The sequence below is a fragment of the Topomyia yanbarensis genome, chromosome 2 (genome assembly GCF_030247195.1).
Source record: "Topomyia yanbarensis strain Yona2022 chromosome 2, ASM3024719v1, whole genome shotgun sequence".
Taxonomy (NCBI): domain Eukaryota; kingdom Metazoa; phylum Arthropoda; class Insecta; order Diptera; family Culicidae; genus Topomyia; species Topomyia yanbarensis.
The window spans coordinates 267,209,452-267,231,359 of NC_080671.1; the positions used below are offsets into that span (position 1 = coordinate 267,209,452).

The window sequence follows — 21,908 nt, forward strand, 5'->3', positions numbered from 1 at the left end:
CCAGAGAATTTGTAAGCGCCCGGCAAATAAAGATAACATCAGACTAGTAACATAGAGAGTTTTGTGAATATCATCTTAGCGTCCTGAAGAGCTTGAGAGCGCCCTGTGAGCTATGATACTACGTATCACACTGTGGCCCTAGCGAGCATGGAACCACTCTTCGAACTATGGGAATATGATACTGGTACCCCAGAGAATCTGAGAGCACCCTACGAACTATGGGAATGTCAGATTAGCGCCCTAGCGAGTTTGGGAGCACCCTGCGAGCTATGGAAATATTATACTGGCGCCAGAGAGAATCTGAGAGCGCCATGCGAGCGCTGAGAATATAAAGCTAATCCATGAGAATATTAAACTAGCGCCCCAGAGAATTTGTAAGCGCCCAGTAAACTAAGAGAACATCAGACTAGTAACCTAGAGAGTTTGAATGCGCCCTGCGAGCTATGGGAATATCATACTAGTGTCCCAAAGAATCGAAGAGCACCCAGCGAGATATGTGAATATCATACTAGCGCCCCATACACCCAAAACGTACCCGGTAAGAATCGTTTACATTAATGCAATAAATACGAGCGAAAATTGCAAGCGTTCTGGTAATGTGCAAAAATTGCAAGAAGCTTCCTTGCATGTAATGCAAGAAACATAAAAAAACCAATTTTGCCTATGTATTAGCGATGTATGTGTATTGGTGACCAATATGCGTTAGATAAAAAAGACTGCTGGCTTTGTAAAACGAACCCTGCACAAACAGATCGCTATGCAATACTTTATCCACCCAACAATACTATCAGTTAGTAATAAGTGGATAAAAGTCATATATAAACACTTGGATGATTTCTCGATTAATGAAAAAAGTAAAACACACCCACCCAGATTTGAACTCCGGCTCTTGCGCATCACAGCGCTAACTATAAGCACTGATCTGTTCTTACACGTAGGAACAGGACGTTAAAACTCGTACAATCGTCACATCCACAATTTGATGCCGTCTCGTGTGTAATGAATAAACCACAAAACTGCGTTTGATGATGTTGGTGAGGAATGAATAAAAAGTAGACAGAAAATAAAAACTCGCTGTGCGTTGCTATACCAACCAGCATAGGCATGTGAATGAGGTGGTAATCCTTTGACAGTGTGTTGAAGAAGCGTATGTACATATAGCGAGAGATGAAGTGATTTTATATGCTTGCAATGATTGCAAGCGTCTTTCACTGAAAAATTGCAAGCGATGCTAACATTAATTGCAAGTGATTGTGGCTTGCAACTATTGCACGAGATTTTTGTTTTGGGTGTAGAGTCTCGGAGCGCCGTGCGAACTATGAGAATATCGGACTTGCGCCCTAGGGAGTTACAGAGAGCCCTGCGACCTATGCGAATATTAAACTGGCGCCCGAGAGACTGAGAGCGCCCTGCGAGCAATGTGAATATCATGCTAACGCCTCATAGGGTCATATTAGCACCATAGGGAGCTTTAGAGCAGCGAGTGCGGAAGCGCTCTCCGAGCTATGGGAATATCATACTAGCGCTCTAGAAAATCTTAGAGTCTCGGAGCGCCGTGCAAACTATGAGAATATCGGACTTGCGCCCTAGTGAGTTTAAGACAGCCCTGCGACCTATGCGAATATCAAACTGATGCCCGAGATACTCTGAGAGCGTCCTGCGAGCAATGTGAATATCATACTGGCGCCCCATAGAGTCATATTAGCGCCCTGTGAGCTGTGAAAAGCACTCCATCGAGTGCGGAAGCGCTCTCCGAGCTATGGGAATATTATACTAGCGCTCCAGAGAATCTTAGAGCGCCCTACGAACTGTGAGAATATTAGAATAGCGAGTTTGAGAGCGCCCTGCGAATTATGTGAATATCGTAAAAGCGCTCGAGAAAATCTAAGAGCGCCCTGCAATCTATGAGAATATTAGACTAGCGCCCCAGAGAATTTGTAAGCGCCCGGCAAATAAAGATAACATCAGACTAGTAACATAGAGAGTTTTGTGAATATCATCTTAGCGCCCTGAAGAGCTTGAGAGCGCCCTGTGAGCTTTGATACTACGTATCACACTGAGGCCCTAGCGAGCATGGAACCACTCTTTGAACTATGGGAATATGATACTGGTACCCCAGAGAATCTGAGAGCACTCTACGAACTATGGGAATGTCAGATTAGCGCCCTAGCGAGTTTGGGAGCACCCTGCGAGCTATGGAAATATTATACTGGCGCCAGAGAGAATCTGAGAGCGCCATGCGAGCGCTGAGAATATAAAGCTAACCTAGAGAGTTTGAGAGCGCCCAGCGTGCTATGGGAATGTTATGCTGGCGCTCGAGAGAATCAAAGAGCGCCCTACGAGCTATGTGAATATCATACTTGCGCCCTATAGAGTCATACTAGCGCCCTAGATAGCCTGAGAGCGTCCAGCGAGCTATGAGAATATCATTATAACATTGGTTCAGTGTATTCCTACCGATTAGTTGTTTACATAAATCGCTCCAACTATTTTTACTTTTTGACGAGATTTGTGAAGTTTTTATCGTTGTTTGTCGTGTTAATCGACTGAGTATTTTGTTTTTAACATTGTTATTGTGCAGTGTGAAAGTGTCTCCTGTTTGCTTTTGTGTTGCGAAAAAATCAGCGAAGAACGTAACTGAGTGAACTTCTGTGACTTAACCACCAAAACTTTCCACCGAACGCAGCGCCATCTATACTTCATTGTTCGCATTCTCAGATCGGCACGCATTATGGCAAGTGCATGCGATCACTGCGCGAAAACCGTCAAATCGGATGACGACTTTATTGAATGTATGGGTTTTTGCAAAAATGTGGTACATATGCAATGTGGGAAACAACTTAACAAGCCGTTTTTGAAAAAAATTGCGGAAAACCCAAACTTATTTTGGATGTGCAATGAATGTGTCAAGCTGATGAAGTTTGCTCGCTTTCGCGACACCGTTTCTTCACTTGGATGTGTTATCGCTGGGAAAACGGATGACGTCTGTGCTGAACTAAAGGCCGAGTTATCCAAAAATAACCAGCAAATTTCGCGCCTGGCTAGAAAGGTTTCAACAGCTACTCCAGTCCGGCCAAACTCCGGTACCTCTCGACCACCTCAGAAACGTCGTCGCGAGGATGGCCCTAATCCGAGCAATATTCTTGTTGTTGGTCGAAAGCTAGTCGATAATAGCAACATTGTTGCGGTTCCACCTCCCACGCCGTTGCTCTGGATGTATCTTTCCCGCTTTCATCCTAGCGTTAGCAAAGAGACTGTCGAACAAATGTCAAAAGAAGGACTAAATTGTAACGAGGAGATAAAGGTTATTCCGCTTGTTAAAAAAGGCATAGACGTCAGTACTCTGAACTTCATATCCTTCAAAGTTGGAGTTCACCCAAAGTACCGTGATGCAGCTCTTAATCCTGACACAATGCCGCAAGGCATACTGTTCAGGGAATTCGAAGGCAGCCGTACCCAGAACATTTGGAGCCCGCCGACTGATTTTCCACCGCCTCCAGAAGAAGCATGTACCTCTCTAATGCAACCCGGCCCATCAATGGTCCTGCAGAGGACTCCGCAACGATTGGCCATGCCACTATACCAAGCCACACCGCCCTTGTGAAGGAGTATCGATGCCGATCGCATACTGGGATGCAACGCAGTTGGTACTATGGAAGCCCTCGATCCCCCCGCTACAGTCGAGCCCTTGCCGCCAGCGTTCATCAGTCGTCCCGGTCCTGTTTGTGTGGGTGGGGAAAGGGTCTTCCAAGCCGCCTTTCTCGGCAAGTATTATAAAAATTGTAACGATACAACGGTTGAACCGATTCACGCTTCTAGCTCATCGTACGACTCTCTCCTCAAGCTGCTACCACCCCGTTCCTGCTCTCCGCATTCCGCCATCGGGTTCCAACGCATACTGGGACGCACCGCAGTTGGCACTATGGAAGCCCTCGATCCCCCCGCCACAGTCGAGCACTTGCAGCCAGCGATCATCAGTCGTCCCGGTCCTGTGTGTGGGATGGGTGAAAGGGTCTTCCAACCTGCCGCAAATGGCAAGTATACATCTGTTCCGAACACTTCAAGCGCTGATGTATTCTTCGCTTCCAGTTTTTTGCCTTTTGCTCCGACATCTTGTTATCAGATGCCAACCATTTCTCTCGACGACGACGATAGTCGTATTTTGGGGCGCGACGCAGTTGATTCGGGATGCCTCGAATCCCTCACCACAGTCGACCAGGCGACCGTGAACCGTTCCGATACTGTTCGTGGGATTGACGAAAGGATCTTCCTACACAGCAACATGGCTTCGCTCTCTGCTGTACCTGATCCGTCCTCCAACAACATCGAGGTTTACTACCAGAATGTTGGTGGCTTAAATTCATCAACGGACAGCTATTTGCTCGCGACCACGGGTTGCTGTTACGACATTATCGCCTTGACCGAGACGTGGCTCGACAACCGTACTCTGTCTCGCCAGGTCTTTGGTTCAACATTCGATGTCTACCGCTGTGACCGCAATGCCCTCAACAGCCACAAGACATCAGGCGGTGGTGTTCTTATCGCCGTTCGCCGTGGTATAAAAGCCCGAGTGATCAACGATGACCGGTGGGCGAGCTCCGAGCAAGTGTGGATATCAGTGAAACTTGCCGATCGCAATCTGTTCCTGTGTGTTGTGTATTTTCCACCTGACAGAATTCGTGATTCCAGCCTGATCGATGTACATCTTTCCTCCGTTTCTTTTATCGTCTCGATCGCCGCCCCGTCTGATGATATCGTTATACTGGGCGACTTCAACTTACCGGGCTTGACATGGTGCCAAGCAAGTAATGGTTTTCTACGATTGGATATCGAAAAATCTGCGCTTATTAACAATGCCAGTTGTATTTTGGACAACTACAGTAGCGCAACTCTTCGGCAAATTAATAATGTCACCAACGAGAATGGACGTACATTGGACCTCTGCTTTGTAAGTGCCCGGGACTGCGCTCCGTACTGCTGCACTGCACCGACTCCTTTAGTCAAGCAGGTGCGTCATCATCCCCCACTACATCTTGTATTCGCTGGTAACCTAGGAGTAAATTTTGAAGACGTCTCAAGCTCTATCGTCTACGATTTTAAAAACGCTGACTACGAAAGCATCGTTAGCACGCTGTTGGATATAAACTGGGACGAAAATATTAACAATGACGACGCGAACGAAGCAGCGATGACATTTTCTAGTATTCTTAACTACCTTATCGACCGTCATGTACCAAAACGAACAATTAGTACCGATGAACACCCTCCCTGGCAATCAACCGTCCTTAGACGTTTAAAATCTGCCAAACGAGCTGCATTTAAAAAATTCTCGAAGCATAAGACACTTGCATTACGAAATCACTACTTTCAACTCAACCACGAATACAAACAGTAAAGCAGACGCGCCTTTTTTAGACACCAGCGAAACGTCGAGCGTCAACTGAAATCCAAGCCCAAGTCGTTCTGGAAGTATGTTAACGAGCAGCGAAAAGAATCCGGTTTGCCATCTTGTGTGTCGTTTAATGGAGTTTTAGGCACTGACACTAAGGAAATTTGCCAACTGTTCTCCGACAAATTTTCAAGCGTTTTTTCCAACGAGCGCCTGCCACCACAACAAGTCGCTGCCGCCGCTAATTTAACTCCTTCTCTAGGACGAACCATCAATCGGATTTGTGTCGATAATGCTGCCATTCTTGCAGCAAATGCCAAACTGAAAGCATCTTGTTCCCCGGGTCCAGATGGTGTTCCCTCGATTTTTGTCAAAAAGTGCATCAGCGGGCTTCTTGAACCACTTCGGCGAGTCTTCGAGCTATCACTCAGTACTGGTACATTCCCTTCCTGTTGGAAAGCAGCGCACATGTTTCCAGTTCATAAAAAAGGAAACAAATCGAACATTGACAATTATCGGGGAATCTCGTGCTTAAGTGCTGTATCAAAACTGTTCGAGTTGATTGTGTTAGATCCTATTTTCTTTCACTGCAAACACTACATTGCAGATGACCAACACGGTTTCATGCCTAAACGATCGACAACGACAAACCTGCTCTCGTTCACAACATATGTAATGGATGGATTCGCTGACGGATTGCAAACCGATGCTATTTATATGGATCTATCTGCGGCCTTCGACAAAATCAACCATGACATCGCAATAGCGAAGCTGGACAAACTCGGCATTCATGGACAACTTCTGCGCTGGTTTCGTTCCTACCTCGATGGAAGGCAACTCCAAATCAGCATTAAGGACTGTCTATCTGCACCATTCTTCGCTACATCCGGCATACCACAAGGAAGCCATCTCGGTCCAGTAATATTCCTCCTCTACTTTAATGACGTCAATTTCACATTACAAGGATCCCGCCTTTCTTTCGCCGACGACATGAAATTTTTTCTACAAATACGGGATAAAACCGATGCCGAGCTTCTTCAGAGGGAACTGAACAGCTTTAGTTCGTGGTGTGATCTAAACAGAATGGTTTTAAACCCGAGCAAATGCTCAATCGTTACGTTCACGCGGAAATGCCAACCGACTCAGTTTAACTACCATTTCTTCGGCTCGAGCCTTCCAAGACACTCTCACATCAAAGATCTCGGAGTCATCATGGATTCGGCATTAACATTCAAACCACATACGTCATACATCGTGGATAAGGCATCACGACAGCTTGGGTTCATCTTCCGAATAGCGAAAAACTTCAGGGACGTATATTGTCTTAACTCGCTTTACTGCGCGTTGGTCCGCTCAACGTTAGAATATTGTTCAGCTATTTGGAATCCGTACTACCAGAACGGGATTGACAGAATCGATGCTGTCAAACGCAGGTTCATACGCTTCGCCCTTCGTCATCTCCCATGGCGAAACAGATTTCAGCTGCCGAGCTATGAAAACCGTTGCCAGCTAATACACCTCGATAAACTCAGCATTCGGAGGGACTGCTCTCGAGCCCTGTTCGTCTCAGACTTACTCTCTGCCAGAGTGGATTGCCCTACAATCCTCGGACGTCTGGATCTTCAAGCCCGCGTTCGAGCTCTACGCAATAACTCCCTTCTGCGAGTTCCGTTCAGGAGAACCAACTATGGTTGCCAGAGCGCTGTTACCGGACTCCAACGAATTTTTAACAGTGTGGCGACGGCCTTTGACTTCAACAGGACGCGGAATGCGATAAAAGTAAAAATGTTGTCAATACTAAAATGTAATTAGTTTAAGCAACCACCATTGGGCCCAAGGGGCCTGTTGGTGAAGGTAATAAACAACATAAAACATAAAACACCCCAGCGTGGAAGCGCTCTCCAAGCTATGTGGATATCACAATAGCACCCCATAGAGTCTCGGAGCGTACTGCGGGCTATGAGAATATCAGACTAGCGCCAATATGAGTTTTAAGGTACCCGGCGAGCTATGGAAATATCACACTGGCGCCCCAGAGAATCTGAGAGCGCCCTGCAAACTATGAGAATATCAGACTACCCTACAGAGTTTGAGAGCACCCTGCGAGCTATGGAAATATCATGCTGGCGCCCGAGAGAATCTGAGAGCGCCTCGCGCGCTATGCGAATATCATACTAGCGCCCCATAGCCATACTAGCGCCCTAGAGAGCTTGAAATCGATTTGCGAGCTATGAGAATATTATACTAGCGCCCTAACGAGCATGGAAGCGCTCTCCGAGCTATGGGAATATCATACGAGCAGCCCAGAGAGTCTGAAAGCGCCCTACGAACAATGAAAATATCAAACTAGCCCCTAGTGAGTTCGAGAGTGCCCTAAGAGCTATGGGAATATCATGCTGGCGCTCGAGAGAATCTGAGAGCGCCATGATATGCTGGCTGCGAGATATGTGAATGTCATTCTAGCACCCCATATAGCCATACTAGCGCCCTGCGAGCTATAAGAATACCATACTAGCGCGTCAGCGAGTGTCAAAGTGCTCTCCGAACTATGGGAATATCATACTGGCATTTTAGAGAGTCCGAAAGCGCCCAGCGAACAATGATAATATCAGACAAGCGCTCTCAAGAGTTAGAGATTGCCCTACGAGCTATGGAAACAAAATGCTTGCGCCAGAGAGAATCTGAGAGCGCCCTGCGACCAATGGGAATATCATACTAGCGCCCCATAGAGCCATACTAACGCCCTAGAGAGTTTGAAATCGGCCTGGAGCTATGAGAATATTAAACTAGCGCCCTAGTAAGTCTTGGAGTGCCATGCGAGCTATGGGAATATCGTACTGGCGCCCCAGAGAATCCGAGAGCGCACTGCGAACTATAGGAATATTAGACTAACGCCCCAAAGAAGCTGTGAGCGCCCTGCGAACTATGACAATATCGAACTACCGCCTGAAGAGTTTGGGCGCGCCCTGCGAGCTATTGGAATATCATACTGACGCTCGAGAGAATCTGAGAGCGCCCTGCGAGCTATGGGAATACCATACTAGCTCCCCATACAGTTATACTAGCGCCCTAGAAAGCTATGAGAATATCGAACTAGCACCCTAGTGAGTTTGAGAGTGTTTATTCTAGCGCTCCAGAAAATTCGTGAGCGCCCTGCAAACTAAGAGAATATCGAACTAGCGCCCAAGAGAGTTCGAGAGCGTCCTGCGAGCTATGGGAATATCATGTTGGCGCTCGAGTGAATCTGAGAGCGCCTCGCGAGCTACGTTAATATTTTATTAGCGCCCCATAATCATATTAGCGCCCTAGAAAGCTTGAAATCGATCTGCGAGCTATGAAAATATTATACTAGCACCCCAGCGACCAAGGATGCGCTCTCCGAGTATCATGTAGCGCCCCAGAGAGTCCGAAAGAGAAGAATCTGAGAGCGCCCTGCGGACGATGAGAGTTTCATAATATCCTAGAGAGTTTGAGAGCGCCCTGCGAGGAATATCATGCTGGTGCTCAAGGGATTCTGAGAGCGCCCTGCGAGCTCTGTGAATATCATACTAGCGCCCTGAAGAGCTTGAGAGCGCCTTGTGAGCTATGATATTATATATCATACTGGGGCCCTAGCGAGTATGAAAGCATTCTCCGAGCTATGGGAATATCATACTGGCACCCCAGAGAATCTGAAAGCGCCCTACGAACTGTGGGAATGTAATATTAGCGCCCTGCGAGCTATGGAAATATCATACTGGCGCCAGAGAGAATCTGAGAGCGCCCTGCGAGCGATGAGAATATAAGGCTACCCTAGAGAGTTTGAGAGCGCCCAGCGTGCTATGGGAATGTTATGCTGGCGCTCTAGAGAACCTGAGAGCGCCCTGCGAGCTATGTGAATACCATACTTGCGCCCCATAGAGTCATACTAGCGCTCTGGAGAGACTGAGAGCGCCCAGCGAGCTATGAGAATATCGTAATAGCACCCCAGCGAGTGTGGAAGCGCTCTCCGAGCTATGTGGATATCACAATAGCACCCCATAGGGTCTCGGAGCGCCCTGCGAGCTTTGAAAATGACAAACTAGTGCCTTTGCGAGTCTGAGAGCACCCTGCGAATATCATACTGGCGCCCCATAGAGTCATATTAGCGCCCTGTGAGCTGTGAAAAGCACCCCAGCGAGTGTGGAAGCGCTCTCCGAGCTATGGTAATATTATACTAGCGCTCCAGAGAATCTTAGAGCGCCCTACGAACTATGAGAATATTAGACTAGCGCCCTAGCAAGTTTGAGAGCGCCCTGCGAATTATGTGAATATCGTAAAAGCGCTCGAGAGAATCTAAGAGCGCCCTGCAATCTATGAGAATATTAGACTAGCGCCCCAGAGAATTTGTAAGCGCCCGGCAAATTAAGATAACATATTAGAGAGTTTTGTGAATATCATACTAGCACCCTGAAGAGCTTGAGAGCGCCCTGAGAAATGACAAACTAGTGCCCCTGCGAGTCTGAGAGCACCCTGCGAGCTATCGGAATATCATACTAGCGTCATATGAGTTTTGCAAATATCATATTGGCGCCCCAGAGAGTGTGGAAGTGCCCTGCAAGCGATGTCAACATCAGACTATCGTCCGAGAGAATCTGAGAGCGCCTTGCGTGACTTGTAAGTATCAAACTAATGTTGAAACGCTCTGCGAGGTGTGGGAATATCATACTAGTGCTTTCAAGTATCTGAGAGTATCCAATGAGTATATCATACCAGTGCCCCATACAGTCTGGGATCGCCATGTGAGTTATGAAAATATCATACTAGCGCGGCAGGGAGTTTGACAATACCCTACGAGTTTGAATAGATTCACAAAATTCCAATTAGCTAGGATCATTAAATTTGCCTTCCAGAATGATAAGGCCAACGGAATTTTTTTTTTGGCTCAAAAAATAGTTGCGGTTAGTCACGGTTAGTCGCCGACTAACCGTGACTAACCGCAACTACAGCACTGAAGCGACTGCATGTATCGAAAGTACACCGCTGATTACATTACTGGCCTTTTCTGTGCCAGAATCGTTGGATTTGCGAATATTGTATACAACTTGCCAGACTAAAGAGATCAGCGGATACTCAGCCACGTTGAAACTTACGCAAAATCGCCATTGCGGATAAACTAGCTCGGGTGCACTTGAATATATCTTCAACAATGTCAAAACACAAACTATTTAGGAAGGATGTTTCTAAAAGATCAGATGCTGCAGCGAACACAATCGTGGTACTAAGAATACTCGGAGGAGAAAGCGATACTTTACACTACAAACGGAATTCTGAAAAAATCCTCGTTTGATCCTAATTAGAATCAGTTGTGTCACTAGGGCCATATACTAGCGGCAGTCAGCTGCCGGCTGGACTTGTGGGTGACAGTTCCGCAGATAGAAGAAGTTCTGTCGCATTGTAATAACAAAAATACTCACCTTGTCTGCTACTAGTTGGTGGAATCACAACAGAGCCTGCTTTTTGAATTGTGATTCTGTTGTGGATTTCTCATTATGCAGTAATCTATTGTTTTACGAATCTTCCTCCGGGTGGTGGAGGACGAGGTGATTAATCGATTATTTGATTCATGTCCGGATCCATTTGGTGCTCTATCACCGCTTTGGGATTCGCCAAGAGGAAATAAGCTTATCCAGTGCCGAATATTTCTACATTCTATTTTTAAGAAAAAAATATATTAATATAAAGAGCAAGTTAACATCAAATCGTTTTTACCTTCAAATATTTCCAATTCAAGTTGTTTAATACACAAATATGTGAGCAGATCACTTTGTTTTGAATAGACGCCATCTTGCTAGTTATACATCGAAGAATGAACAGATCAAAACGAATTAGAGCGAGTACGTGATTTTCACGTAACAGTGACGGGGTAACTGCAATGAAGGTAACGTGCGCTTCATTTCATATTTATTAATAATCCGATGATTGTTACCTTTGTCAGGTAAACTGAACCGAAAAAGTATTTTGTTGGATTTACGTGATGTTTCACGTAGCATTAACGTGTGAAGTATTTTAAGTGTAATTAGCCTAATTAGCATTACCGTCAAACGGGGTAACTTGCAACAGCGGAGCAACATGTTTCTGTTCCGATGGACAGCCCTAGTAACAATTCAGGCTTTACGGTAGTTTTACAGCCACTGATAAAACATAGATTGCATATGTAGCATGCTATAAAACTATAAATGTTACTTGGGAGACAACGCTAATAATAATGTTTACAATTTAGCTCCACTTCATTGGTAAGAGCATATCATTAGTATCCCTTACGTACAGATCGAGTATACAACAGTAAACGTTACTGTTAGATATATGATTGCTAACCAACTCAAATATACGCAAGATAACGATTTAACTATATAAACGATTCATGTGGGGTAACATGCAACAGTAATTTGTGTTATTACCAATACACCTTGAGTCTGCTGACTGATACAGCGATTAAAATAATCGAATTTATATTGTCGTAAATCACATTTTGAACGTTTAAACTGTAGAACTAGAATAAGGGGCTCACTAACTTCCAAAACTCTCTTAAAGGATTCTATAACATTTTCCCGAAAACCATCTCGCAACAAATACAATTTCGAAGCTTTTTCCTTAGAAATACATTTACCAGAATACATCAATTCCCAGAAAACTAATTTCCAGAAAGTACCAAAGCCCAGAAAATTACTTGACTGAAAATTCAATTTTCTCAACTAAATTTCTAACAAACGTTTCATTTAGATTTTATTCACTTAAATGCTTATTGTGATTAGAACAAGAATGAGAGTTTAAACAAAGTACACACACCTAAATATTTGAATTGTTATCATTCTTTTGATTGAGTTATTTTAAGAATTGTTCAGTTGGCACTTATATATAAATGTGGTGGTTATGTTTTCGCTAATTCTCAATGTGCTATTCAGAAAGAACTTTTCTATGGCTGAGTAGTTCTTAGGGTTCGGGGAAAGCGTTGTTTAGAGTAACAAAACGTTTCAAATGGTGAATCGGATTACAAATTGTTTGAAACAGTTACATGAAGTAGCAAATTACGTGTTACGACCAAAATTTGGTCCACTTAAACGTTGCATTTCATTTAAACATTTATTTAAAACCCCTGCATACCTCTTATTTTGTCATCCATAAATGTCGTAGCATTTTTAGTGAGGAATTTTTAACACCCCCCTACCCCATCGTAGCATTTCGTCACAAAACTCTAAATACCCCCTGGTAATTACGTAGCTTGACGGTAACTCTCCCCCACCCCTGGTCACCGTAAAAAATAAAAAAAAAAGTAAAGAACGATGTTAGTTAGATGAAATGGGTAAGGTTGTCGTGACGTCAGGTTAACCCATTCCCCTTTAAAAAAGCTACGTAGCATGACATGACCACCTACCCCCCTATCGTCACAAATCATCACAAAATACAAAACTCCGCCCTCCCCCATATAATGTTAAGTCAATTATGGATGGTTTATAGGAGTGTGCAGAATTTTGCCCCTATTCGATTTTAACGTTTTCTCTTCAGTTATAAAAATGGTCTTCAAGCAAGAGGAGCAAAGTTTTGCTCGAGCGTTGCGAAAATCCGACCAATTTGCACGAAATTGGGGAGATCGTAAAAGTATACATATGTATCAACAGTCACCAACGTATTAATGTGTTTGAGAAATGTTTGTTGATAGCCAAAATGTGTAGATTGGGGGGAAGTTGGAAATTGCAAACATTTTCAAACAAATGAAATTGTCCAAGATCAATAAGAAATGTCTGGTTTGGCAGCCTATCTGCACCTGTTGTTTGAAAGGCAGCATTTTGATTGCGAGGGCAACCGTCAGCTAGGAATTTCTGGGGAATGAATATCTGGTTATTTGTTAAATTTGGGTAATACTTTTCTGCGAAAGGAAATATTGTTTTCCAAGAATTGGTACTTTCCAGGTAATGGTTTGTTGGAGAATAGTTCTTTCTGCGGAACAACTTCGGTGTTTTAGTTTTTTGACGAAAACTGACTTATAGAATTTCCGGTGCTCTTTCTGCATTAGTACTATAATACTTTGCCAAAATATTTTTATTCTGATACAACATACTTCACCTCCATATTTCTATATAGAAGAACCCAGAGCCAATTCGAAGGGTTTTCAATGTTCATTTGTTTAATCTTTTTGATTTGGATAGATCGAGCAAAATTGACAGACAAGTGCAGACTATTGCATACAACTCATTGTTTTTTGTTTTTGATGTATTGCCTTCAGTTTTAGAGATATAAATGTATGATGCGAGAATCCGGTCATCTTATTATCGTATGTGAGGACTTCCACGAAGATCCGTCCGAAAATCTCCAAAATCGTGACGACTATTTTATATTCCGATGAAACTTTACAAGTTTCACAGGCATGGAAGTCTAAACATTTTCAACAACCAATAAGATTATTTTGACTCAAGCGCAATTTTTTAAAAGGGCGTAGATGTTTCTACGTGCATTAATTTCAAAAATTTTTGTTCAGTTACTCTATTTTATACAGCAAAACGAGTTACAGGGAATGAATACTCCTTCACGAAAAAATTTACTCCGAAAAAAATGGTGTCATTTTTCACAAAACCAGAAAATTTTATTAAAAATTTAAAATGCAAAAAACCCATTTTTTAAATTTTTTATATTTTGTCAACAAAAACCTAAAGAGAAAAGAAACATTTTGAATGTGATTGCATGATGGAGAACTTTTCAGTGAAAATGTTTTTCTAACAATAACTTTACACATGTTTTCAAATTTCATACTAATTGCCATAGAAAAAACCGATTTAATCCACCTAGCAGTGAGATGAGACATTTCTTACACATATCACTGTTGGATCATTTATTAGTTTGCAGAACTCGTGCGAAGTAGTAAATCAAAATTATAAAATACACGAATCAAATTATATTAGCTTAACTAATGAAAATTTAGACTATATTAAGAAATAAGTATAAGATTAATGGAATAAATTGACTCAAACTAACAAATTGAATGAAATAAATACATGGAATGACAGAACCTGAAATGAATAAAATTAATGATATGAACAAAATGAATTAAATGAATCAAATGAATCAAATAAATCAATAAATCAAATAAATCAAATGAATCAAATGAATCAAATGAATCAAATGAATCAAATGAATCAAATGAATCAAATGAATCAATTGAATCAAATGAATCAAATGAATCAAATGAATCAAATGAATCAAATGGATCAAATTAATCAAATTAATCAAATTAATCAAATGAATCAAATGAATCAAATGGATCAAATAAATCAAATGAATCAAATGAATTAAATGAATCAATTTAATTTAAGGGTTCAAATGAATAAAATGAATGGAATGAACAAAGAAAATAAAATGAATAAAAAATAAATTAAATGAATAAATGAAACAAACGAACCAAATAAACAAAATGAAGTGAATTGACAAAATGAAGAAAAAAGAAGAAAATGCATTGATTGAAATGATAAATTAATCGATGTTGTAAGGTTATAAATTAATAGAAAAAATAAATTGTGTCAAAAGAATTATTTGGATGAAATTAATAAAACTGAAAAAATAGTCAGGTTAATAAGATGTTCTTCATTTTAAACAAAATGTATGAACTGGGAAAATGAATGGAATGCATTGAATGAAAACAGTGAATAAAATAAGTGAAATGAATGATATGACTAAAATGCACGAAATGAATAAACTGATCAGAGTGAATCCAAATGATGAAACGAATAAAGTAGATTAAATGAACGCAGATGAACAAAATTAATAAAAAGATGCTGAATGAAACAATTAATTAAAATGCAATGATCATTTAAAGTTGAAGTTAAAAAACATTTTTGAATAAAATAATCCAGATTGTACGAATTTGAGAACCATTGCATCAGAAAGTTATGAAATGATTTTGAAAATTTTATCTTCCGAGAAAAGGCTAATTAATATACAATGGGATTTCTAGGGCTGCTATCCTTTTTTTGTTTTAGTCTTTTCGTTTTCACGCTTCTTTACTTGACAGCGTCGTTTTAAGATTATTTAGTGTTTCAACATTATTGATGGACCTTAATTAGTTATCAGAAACCTGGAACGTTCAATTTGCTTTGGAATTCAAAGTTTACTTTTTGGTCACATATTCCCGAAAAAAATTGTGCAGAATAGAATTTGCTGGTCCAGTAATTTAATGCGCCATTGATTATAGTAAAGTGAGACAAGGTCACATGACACATTCTTTCGTGACGTTTACAACGATTATACGAATCTTCATTCGTCAAATATTTCATAACTTTATCAAATGAACGCCTACATCAAAACTTATTACAGATTCGGAAAGTAGACAAAATCTCACGAAAGCCCTTTGAACACAGAGCAAAAGATGGAGAATGCGATTCGTAAAAGAGACAAGTAGATATTTCAAAGTTTTCATTTGAATTAAAATAAATAGTGTGAAGTGTCTAGGCTATGTCGATAGCATAAAAGTCATGCATTCAGTTGATTATAATGTAGTCTCTTTCCAGTCACCCTTATAGCTTGCATATTGTTTCGTTCGGAAATCTCGTTCAGGAAATATGGATAAATAGGCCCTGTACAATCCAATACTGTGAAAAAGAAATGGTTCAAACTGTCAGGATGGCAAAAATGTAGTTGTCCAATGCATAAACTCTGATTGTAATCCTCGTTAATTTACTTGTACAATATGGAAAACTCGAACGAAACGTGTGCTGAATTATCCAACGCCTCACTACTAATTGTGACTTCCATTGAAACTTCAATTGAAGTGTACTCAGTATAGAGCAGATATGGACGACGATAAGTTAGAAGGCACCTTGTACTTGCATCCCCCACTGAGAGTGTGGAATTTGGGAGACTTCTTTTCCCGGATCCAATTCGTGGATATTTTTGGGCTTTAATCCGTTATTTTTCATGAAAGTTCATACCAATACAATGTATGTGCATTTTCAATATCATCACAAAAAGGTGTTCTTAGTTTTCACTTGACATATTTGAGTATATGTTTATTCAAAATCCAATAGAGATACGAAGAGTTGAAATATCGACGTGTCCCACCTCCCAGTTTAACCACATATTTTTCTGAGATAGCCATGAATTTCCTTTATTATAGTGTTTATACATGCTTTGAATAGAACTGAATTAAATTTGAGTTGATGTAGTTTTCGATGGTCACCTGTCTACCCATAATGCAACGTTTCGAAATACCAATTTCACCTTGAAAATAGTTATAGTTTTCCCATAAGGCAAATATTTTGCAAATTTTCTCGGACTACAAATATTTTATTTGACATGTAGGATGTATTATTAAACTTGTTTCCGCGAGTCTCTTGTACAATAAAATGCAAAGAAAATAATAGGGTAACAGACAAAAAATAGTTTTGTTTTCTCAAACCTTCACAATTACATCGCACACATGAAATTAGCTTGAATATTAATAAAGATTAGCAGAGAATCTTATCACACAACTTAAAAATGGATAGAGAAATAGCAAGATAGATGTGAGCTTTTTTTTTGGTTCAGTGTATTCCTACCGATTAGTTGTTTACATAAATCGCTCCAACTATTTTTACTTTTTGACGAGATTTGTGAAGTTTTTATCGTTGTTTGTCGTGTTAATCGACTCAGTATTTTGTTTTTAACATTGTTATTGTGCAGTGTGAAAGTGTCTCCTGTTTGCTTTTGTGTTGGGAAAAAATCAGCGAAGAACGTAACTGAGTGAACTTCTGTGACTTAACCACCAAAACTTTCCACCGAACGCAGCGCCATCTATATTTCATTATTCGCATTCTCAGATCGGCACGCATTATGGCAAGTGCATGCGATCACTGCGCGAAAACCGTCAAATCGGATGACGACTTTATTGAATGTATGGGTTTTTGCAAAAATGTGGTACATATGCAATGTGGGAAACAACTAAACAAGCCGTTTTTGAAAAAACTTGCGGAAAACCCAAACTTATTTTGGATGTGCAATGAATGTGTCAAGCTGATGAAGTTTGCTCGCTTTCGCGATACCGTTTCTGCACTTGGATGTGTTATCGCTGCTATCGCTGGGAAAACGGATGACGTCAGCGCTGCACTAAAGGCCGAGTTATCCAAAAATAACCAGCAAATTTCGCGCCTGGCTAGAAAGGTTTCAACAGCTACTCCAGTCCGGCCAAACTCCGGTACCTCTCGACGACATCAGAAACGTCGTCGCGAGGATGGCCCTGATCCGAGCAATATTCTTGTTGGTGGTCGAAAGCTAGTCGATAATAGCAACATTGTTACGGTTCCACCTCCCACGCCGTTGCTCTGGATGTATCTTTCCCGCTTTCATCCTAGCGTTAGCAAAGAGACTGTCGAAAAAATGTCTAAAGAAGGACTAAATTGTAACGAGGAGATAAAGGTTATTCCGCTTGTTAAAAAAGGCATAGACGTCAGTACGTTGAACTTCATATCCTTCAAAGTTGGAGTTCACCCAAAGGACCGTGATGCAGCTCTTAATCCTGACACATGGCCGCAAGGCATACTGTTCAGGGAATTTGAAGACAGCCGTACCCAGAACATTTGGAGCCCGCCGACTGATTTTCCATGTACCTCTCTAATGCAACCCGGCCCATCAATGGTCCTGCAGAGGACTCCGCAACGATTGGCTATGCCACTATACCAAGCCACACCGCCCTTGTTAAGGAGTATCGATGCCGATCGCATACTGGGATGCAACGCAGTTGGTACTATGGAAGCCCTCGATCCCCCCGCTACAGTCGAGCCCTTGCCGCCAGCGTTCATCAGTCGTCCCGGTCCTGTTTGTGTGGGTGGGGAAAGGGTCTTCCAAGCCGCCTTTCTCGGCAAGTATTATAAAAATTGTAACGATACAACGGTTGAACCGATTCACGCTTCTAGCTCATCGTACGACTCTCGCCGCAAGCTGCTACCACCCCGTTCCTGCTCTCCGCATTCCGCCATCGGGTTCCAACGCATACTGGGACGCACCGCAGTTGGCACTATGGAAGCCCTCGATCCCCCCGCCACAGTCGAGCACTTGCAGCCAGCGATCATCAGTCGTCCCGGTCCTGTGTGTGGGATGGGTGAAAGAGTCTTCCAACCTGCTGCAAATGGCAAGTATACATCTGTTCCGAACACTTCAAGCGCTGATGTATTCTTCGCTTCCAGTTTTTTGCCTTTTGCTCCGACATCTTGTTATCAGATGCCAACCATTTCTCTCGACGACGACGATAGTCGTATTTTGGGGCGCGACGCAGTTGATTCGGGATGCCTCGAATCCCTCACCACAGTCGACCAGGCGACCGTGAACCGTTCCGATACTGTTCGTGGGATTGACGAAAGGATCTTCCTACACAGCAACATGGCTTCGCTCTCTGCTGTACCCGATGCGTCCTCCAACAACATCCAGGTTTACTACCAGAATGTTGGTGGCTTAAATTAATCAACGGACAGCTATTTGCTTGCGACCACGGGTTGCTGTTACGACGTTATCGCCTTGACCGAGACGTGGCTCGACAACCGTACTCTGTCTCGCCAGGTCTTTGGTTCAACATTCGATGTCTACCGCTGTGACCGCAATGCCCTCAACAGCCACAAGACATCAGGCGGTGGTGTGCTTATCGCCGTTCGCCGTGGTATAAAAGCCCGAGTGATCAACGATGACCGGTGGGCGAGCTCCGAGCAAGTGTGGATATCAGTGAAACTTGCCGATCGCAATCTGTTCCTGTGTGTTGTGTATTTTCCACCTGACAGAATTCGTGATTCCAGCCTGATCGATGTACATCTTTCCTCCGTTTCTTTTATCACCTCGATCGCCGCCCCGTCTGATGATATCGTTATACTGGGCGACTTCAACTTACCTGGCTTGACGTGGTGCCAAGCAAGTAATGGTTTTCTACGATTGGATATCGAAAAATCTGCGCTTATTAATAATGCCAGTTGTATTTTGGACAACTACAGTAGCGCAACCCTTCGGCAAATTAATAATGTCACCAACGAGAATGGACGTACATTGGACCTCTGCTTTGTAAGTGCCCGGGACTGCGCTCCGTACTGCTGCACTGCACTGACTCCTTTAGTCAAGCAGGTGCGTCATCATCCCCCACTACATCTTGTATTCGCTGGTAACCTAGGAGTGAATTTTGAAGACGTCTCAAGCTCTATCGTCTACGATTTTAAAAACGCTGACTACGACAGCATCGTTAGCATGCTGTTGGATATAAACTGGGACGAAAATATTAACAATGACGACGCGAACGAAGCAGCGATGACGTTTTCTAGTATTCTTAACTACCTTATCGACCGCCATATACCAAAACGAACAATTAGTACCGATGAACACCCTCCCTGGCAATCAACCGTCCTTAGACGTTTAAAATCTGCCAAACGAGCTGCATTTAAAAAATTCTCGAAGCATAAGACACTTGCATTACGAAATCACTACTTCCAACTCAACCACGAATACAAACAACAAAGTAGACGCGCCTTTTTAGACACCAGCGAAACGTCGAGCGTCAACTGAAATCCAAGCCCAAGTCGTTCTGGAAGTATGTTAACGAGCAGCGAAAAGAATCCGGTTTGCCATCTTGTATGTCGTTTAATGGAGTTTAAGGTACCGACACTAAGGAAATTTGCCAACTGTTCTCCGACAAATTTTCAAGCGTTTTTTCCAACGAGCGCCTGCCACCACAACAAGTCGCTGCCGCCGCTAATTTAACTCTTTCTCTAGGACGAACCATCAACCGAATTTGTGTCGATAATGCTGCCATTCTTGCAGCAAATGCCAAACTGAAAGCATCTTGTTCCCCGGGTCCAGATGGTGTTCCCTCGATTTTTGTCAAAAAGTGCATCAGCGGGCTTCTTGAACCACTTCGGCGAGTCTTCGAGCTATCACTCACTACTGGTACATTCCCTTCCTGCTGGAAAGCAGCGCACATGTTTCCAGTTCATAAAAAAGGAAACAAATCGAACATTGACAATTATCGGGGAATCTCGTGCTTAAGTGCTGTATCAAAACTGTTCGAGTTGGTTGTGTTAGATCCTATTTTCTTTCACTGCAAACACTACATTGCAGATGACCAACACGGTTTCATGCCTAAACGATCGACAACGACAAACCTTCTCTCGTTCACAACATATGTAATGGATGGATTCGCTGACGGATTGCAAACCGATGCTATTTATATGGATCTATCTGCGGCCTTCGACAAAATCAACCATGATATTGCAATAGCGAAGCTGGACAAACTCGGCATTCATGGACAACTTCTGCGCTGGTTTCGTTCCTATCTCGATGGAAGGCAACTCCAAATCAGCATTAAGGACTGTCTATCTGCACCATTCTTCGCTACATCCGACATACCACAAGGAAGCCATCTCGGTTCAGTAATATTCCTCCTCTACTTTAATGACGTCAATTTCACAAAAAAAATCAATATGAACGCATTATTTTGTTTTTGAAGTGAACTTACATATTGATTTTTGAGAAATAGTTCAATTATTATATAGGTAATTAACAAAATGTTTTCAATATCAAATCCCTTGAATCACGTAGATGTGGTTTCATACCCCGATATTCAAAATCGGTTTAGTTTTTGCCCTAAAACACAAGTAAAGCAATACTCTATATGAAAGGTCTTTTTAATTAGTGAAAATTGGTAAGCGAGGAATAGAAATACAAAATGTTTACTATCTCCGTCGATCTTGAACGGATTATGACAATATATAGCTTGATAGAAAGGTATTTTTACAAGATTTCTAATTATGTGCAGGTTGTGGGACCACGTTGCTTTGTTTGAAAGTTATTTACTAAAAACTTGCAATGCTTTGACAAAATGACATATATCTCAGAAAGTAACCAACATAAAAACAAAAATAATAGTGTCAAATCGGCACGTTAGGCCTTTCATTTGAAATTAGTTTCATTAAAATCGGTTCAGCCATTGCTGAGATAATTACATGACATTTTGTACATACATACATACACACATACACACACATACAGACATTGTCTCAATTTTTCGAGCTGAGTCGTTTGGTATATGAGACTCGGCCCTCCGGGCCTCGGAAATTTTTTCTGAGTTTGAGCGAATCCTATACATTTCGTTTGTAAGAAATGTAAAAAGTTATAATGAATAAAAAAAATGATTTTTGTGTTCCTCCCACAAACAACGCGCTTTATCCCAACACCATTACATTTTGGAGAGTTTGCATGTTTAGCAAGTTTTCTCGTAGTAGAATTTTCAATAAGTTTGTCATTGACATTATGACTCTATATCGAAAGTTAGTGGAAATAAATTGTCTATCTCACTTTTTGGTGAATTATTCACAATTCAATATACATCAAAAAAGAGGCCTTACATTCTGAAAAAATGTCCCTAACACACCCAATCGCTAAAATCAACTCCTAGAGCACCATTAATTGAACGCACGTTTTGGTACCATTGCGACCACTGTGATGAGTGTAATATAAATATGAATTATATGAAAAAGCTATTATAAATTTCTAGGAGAATTATATG

At 42.0% G+C, this 21,908-nt stretch overlaps 1 protein-coding gene and 1 long non-coding RNA gene across 12 annotated transcripts in view; one reads left to right on the top strand and one right to left on the bottom strand.

The window, feature by feature from the left end:
- Positions 1-21,908, top strand: part of LOC131683134 (uncharacterized) — a 1,279,861-nt gene that overhangs the window by 787,574 nt on the left and 470,379 nt on the right. The gene's annotated exons all lie outside the window — the stretch shown is intronic.
- On the bottom strand, positions 10,432-11,394 carry LOC131683141 (uncharacterized). Its single transcript, XR_009304394.1, has 3 exons — positions 11,337-11,394; positions 11,120-11,277; positions 10,432-11,059 (listed from the first exon to the last, which is right to left on the bottom strand). It is a non-coding gene; the product is annotated as an uncharacterized LOC131683141 (long non-coding RNA).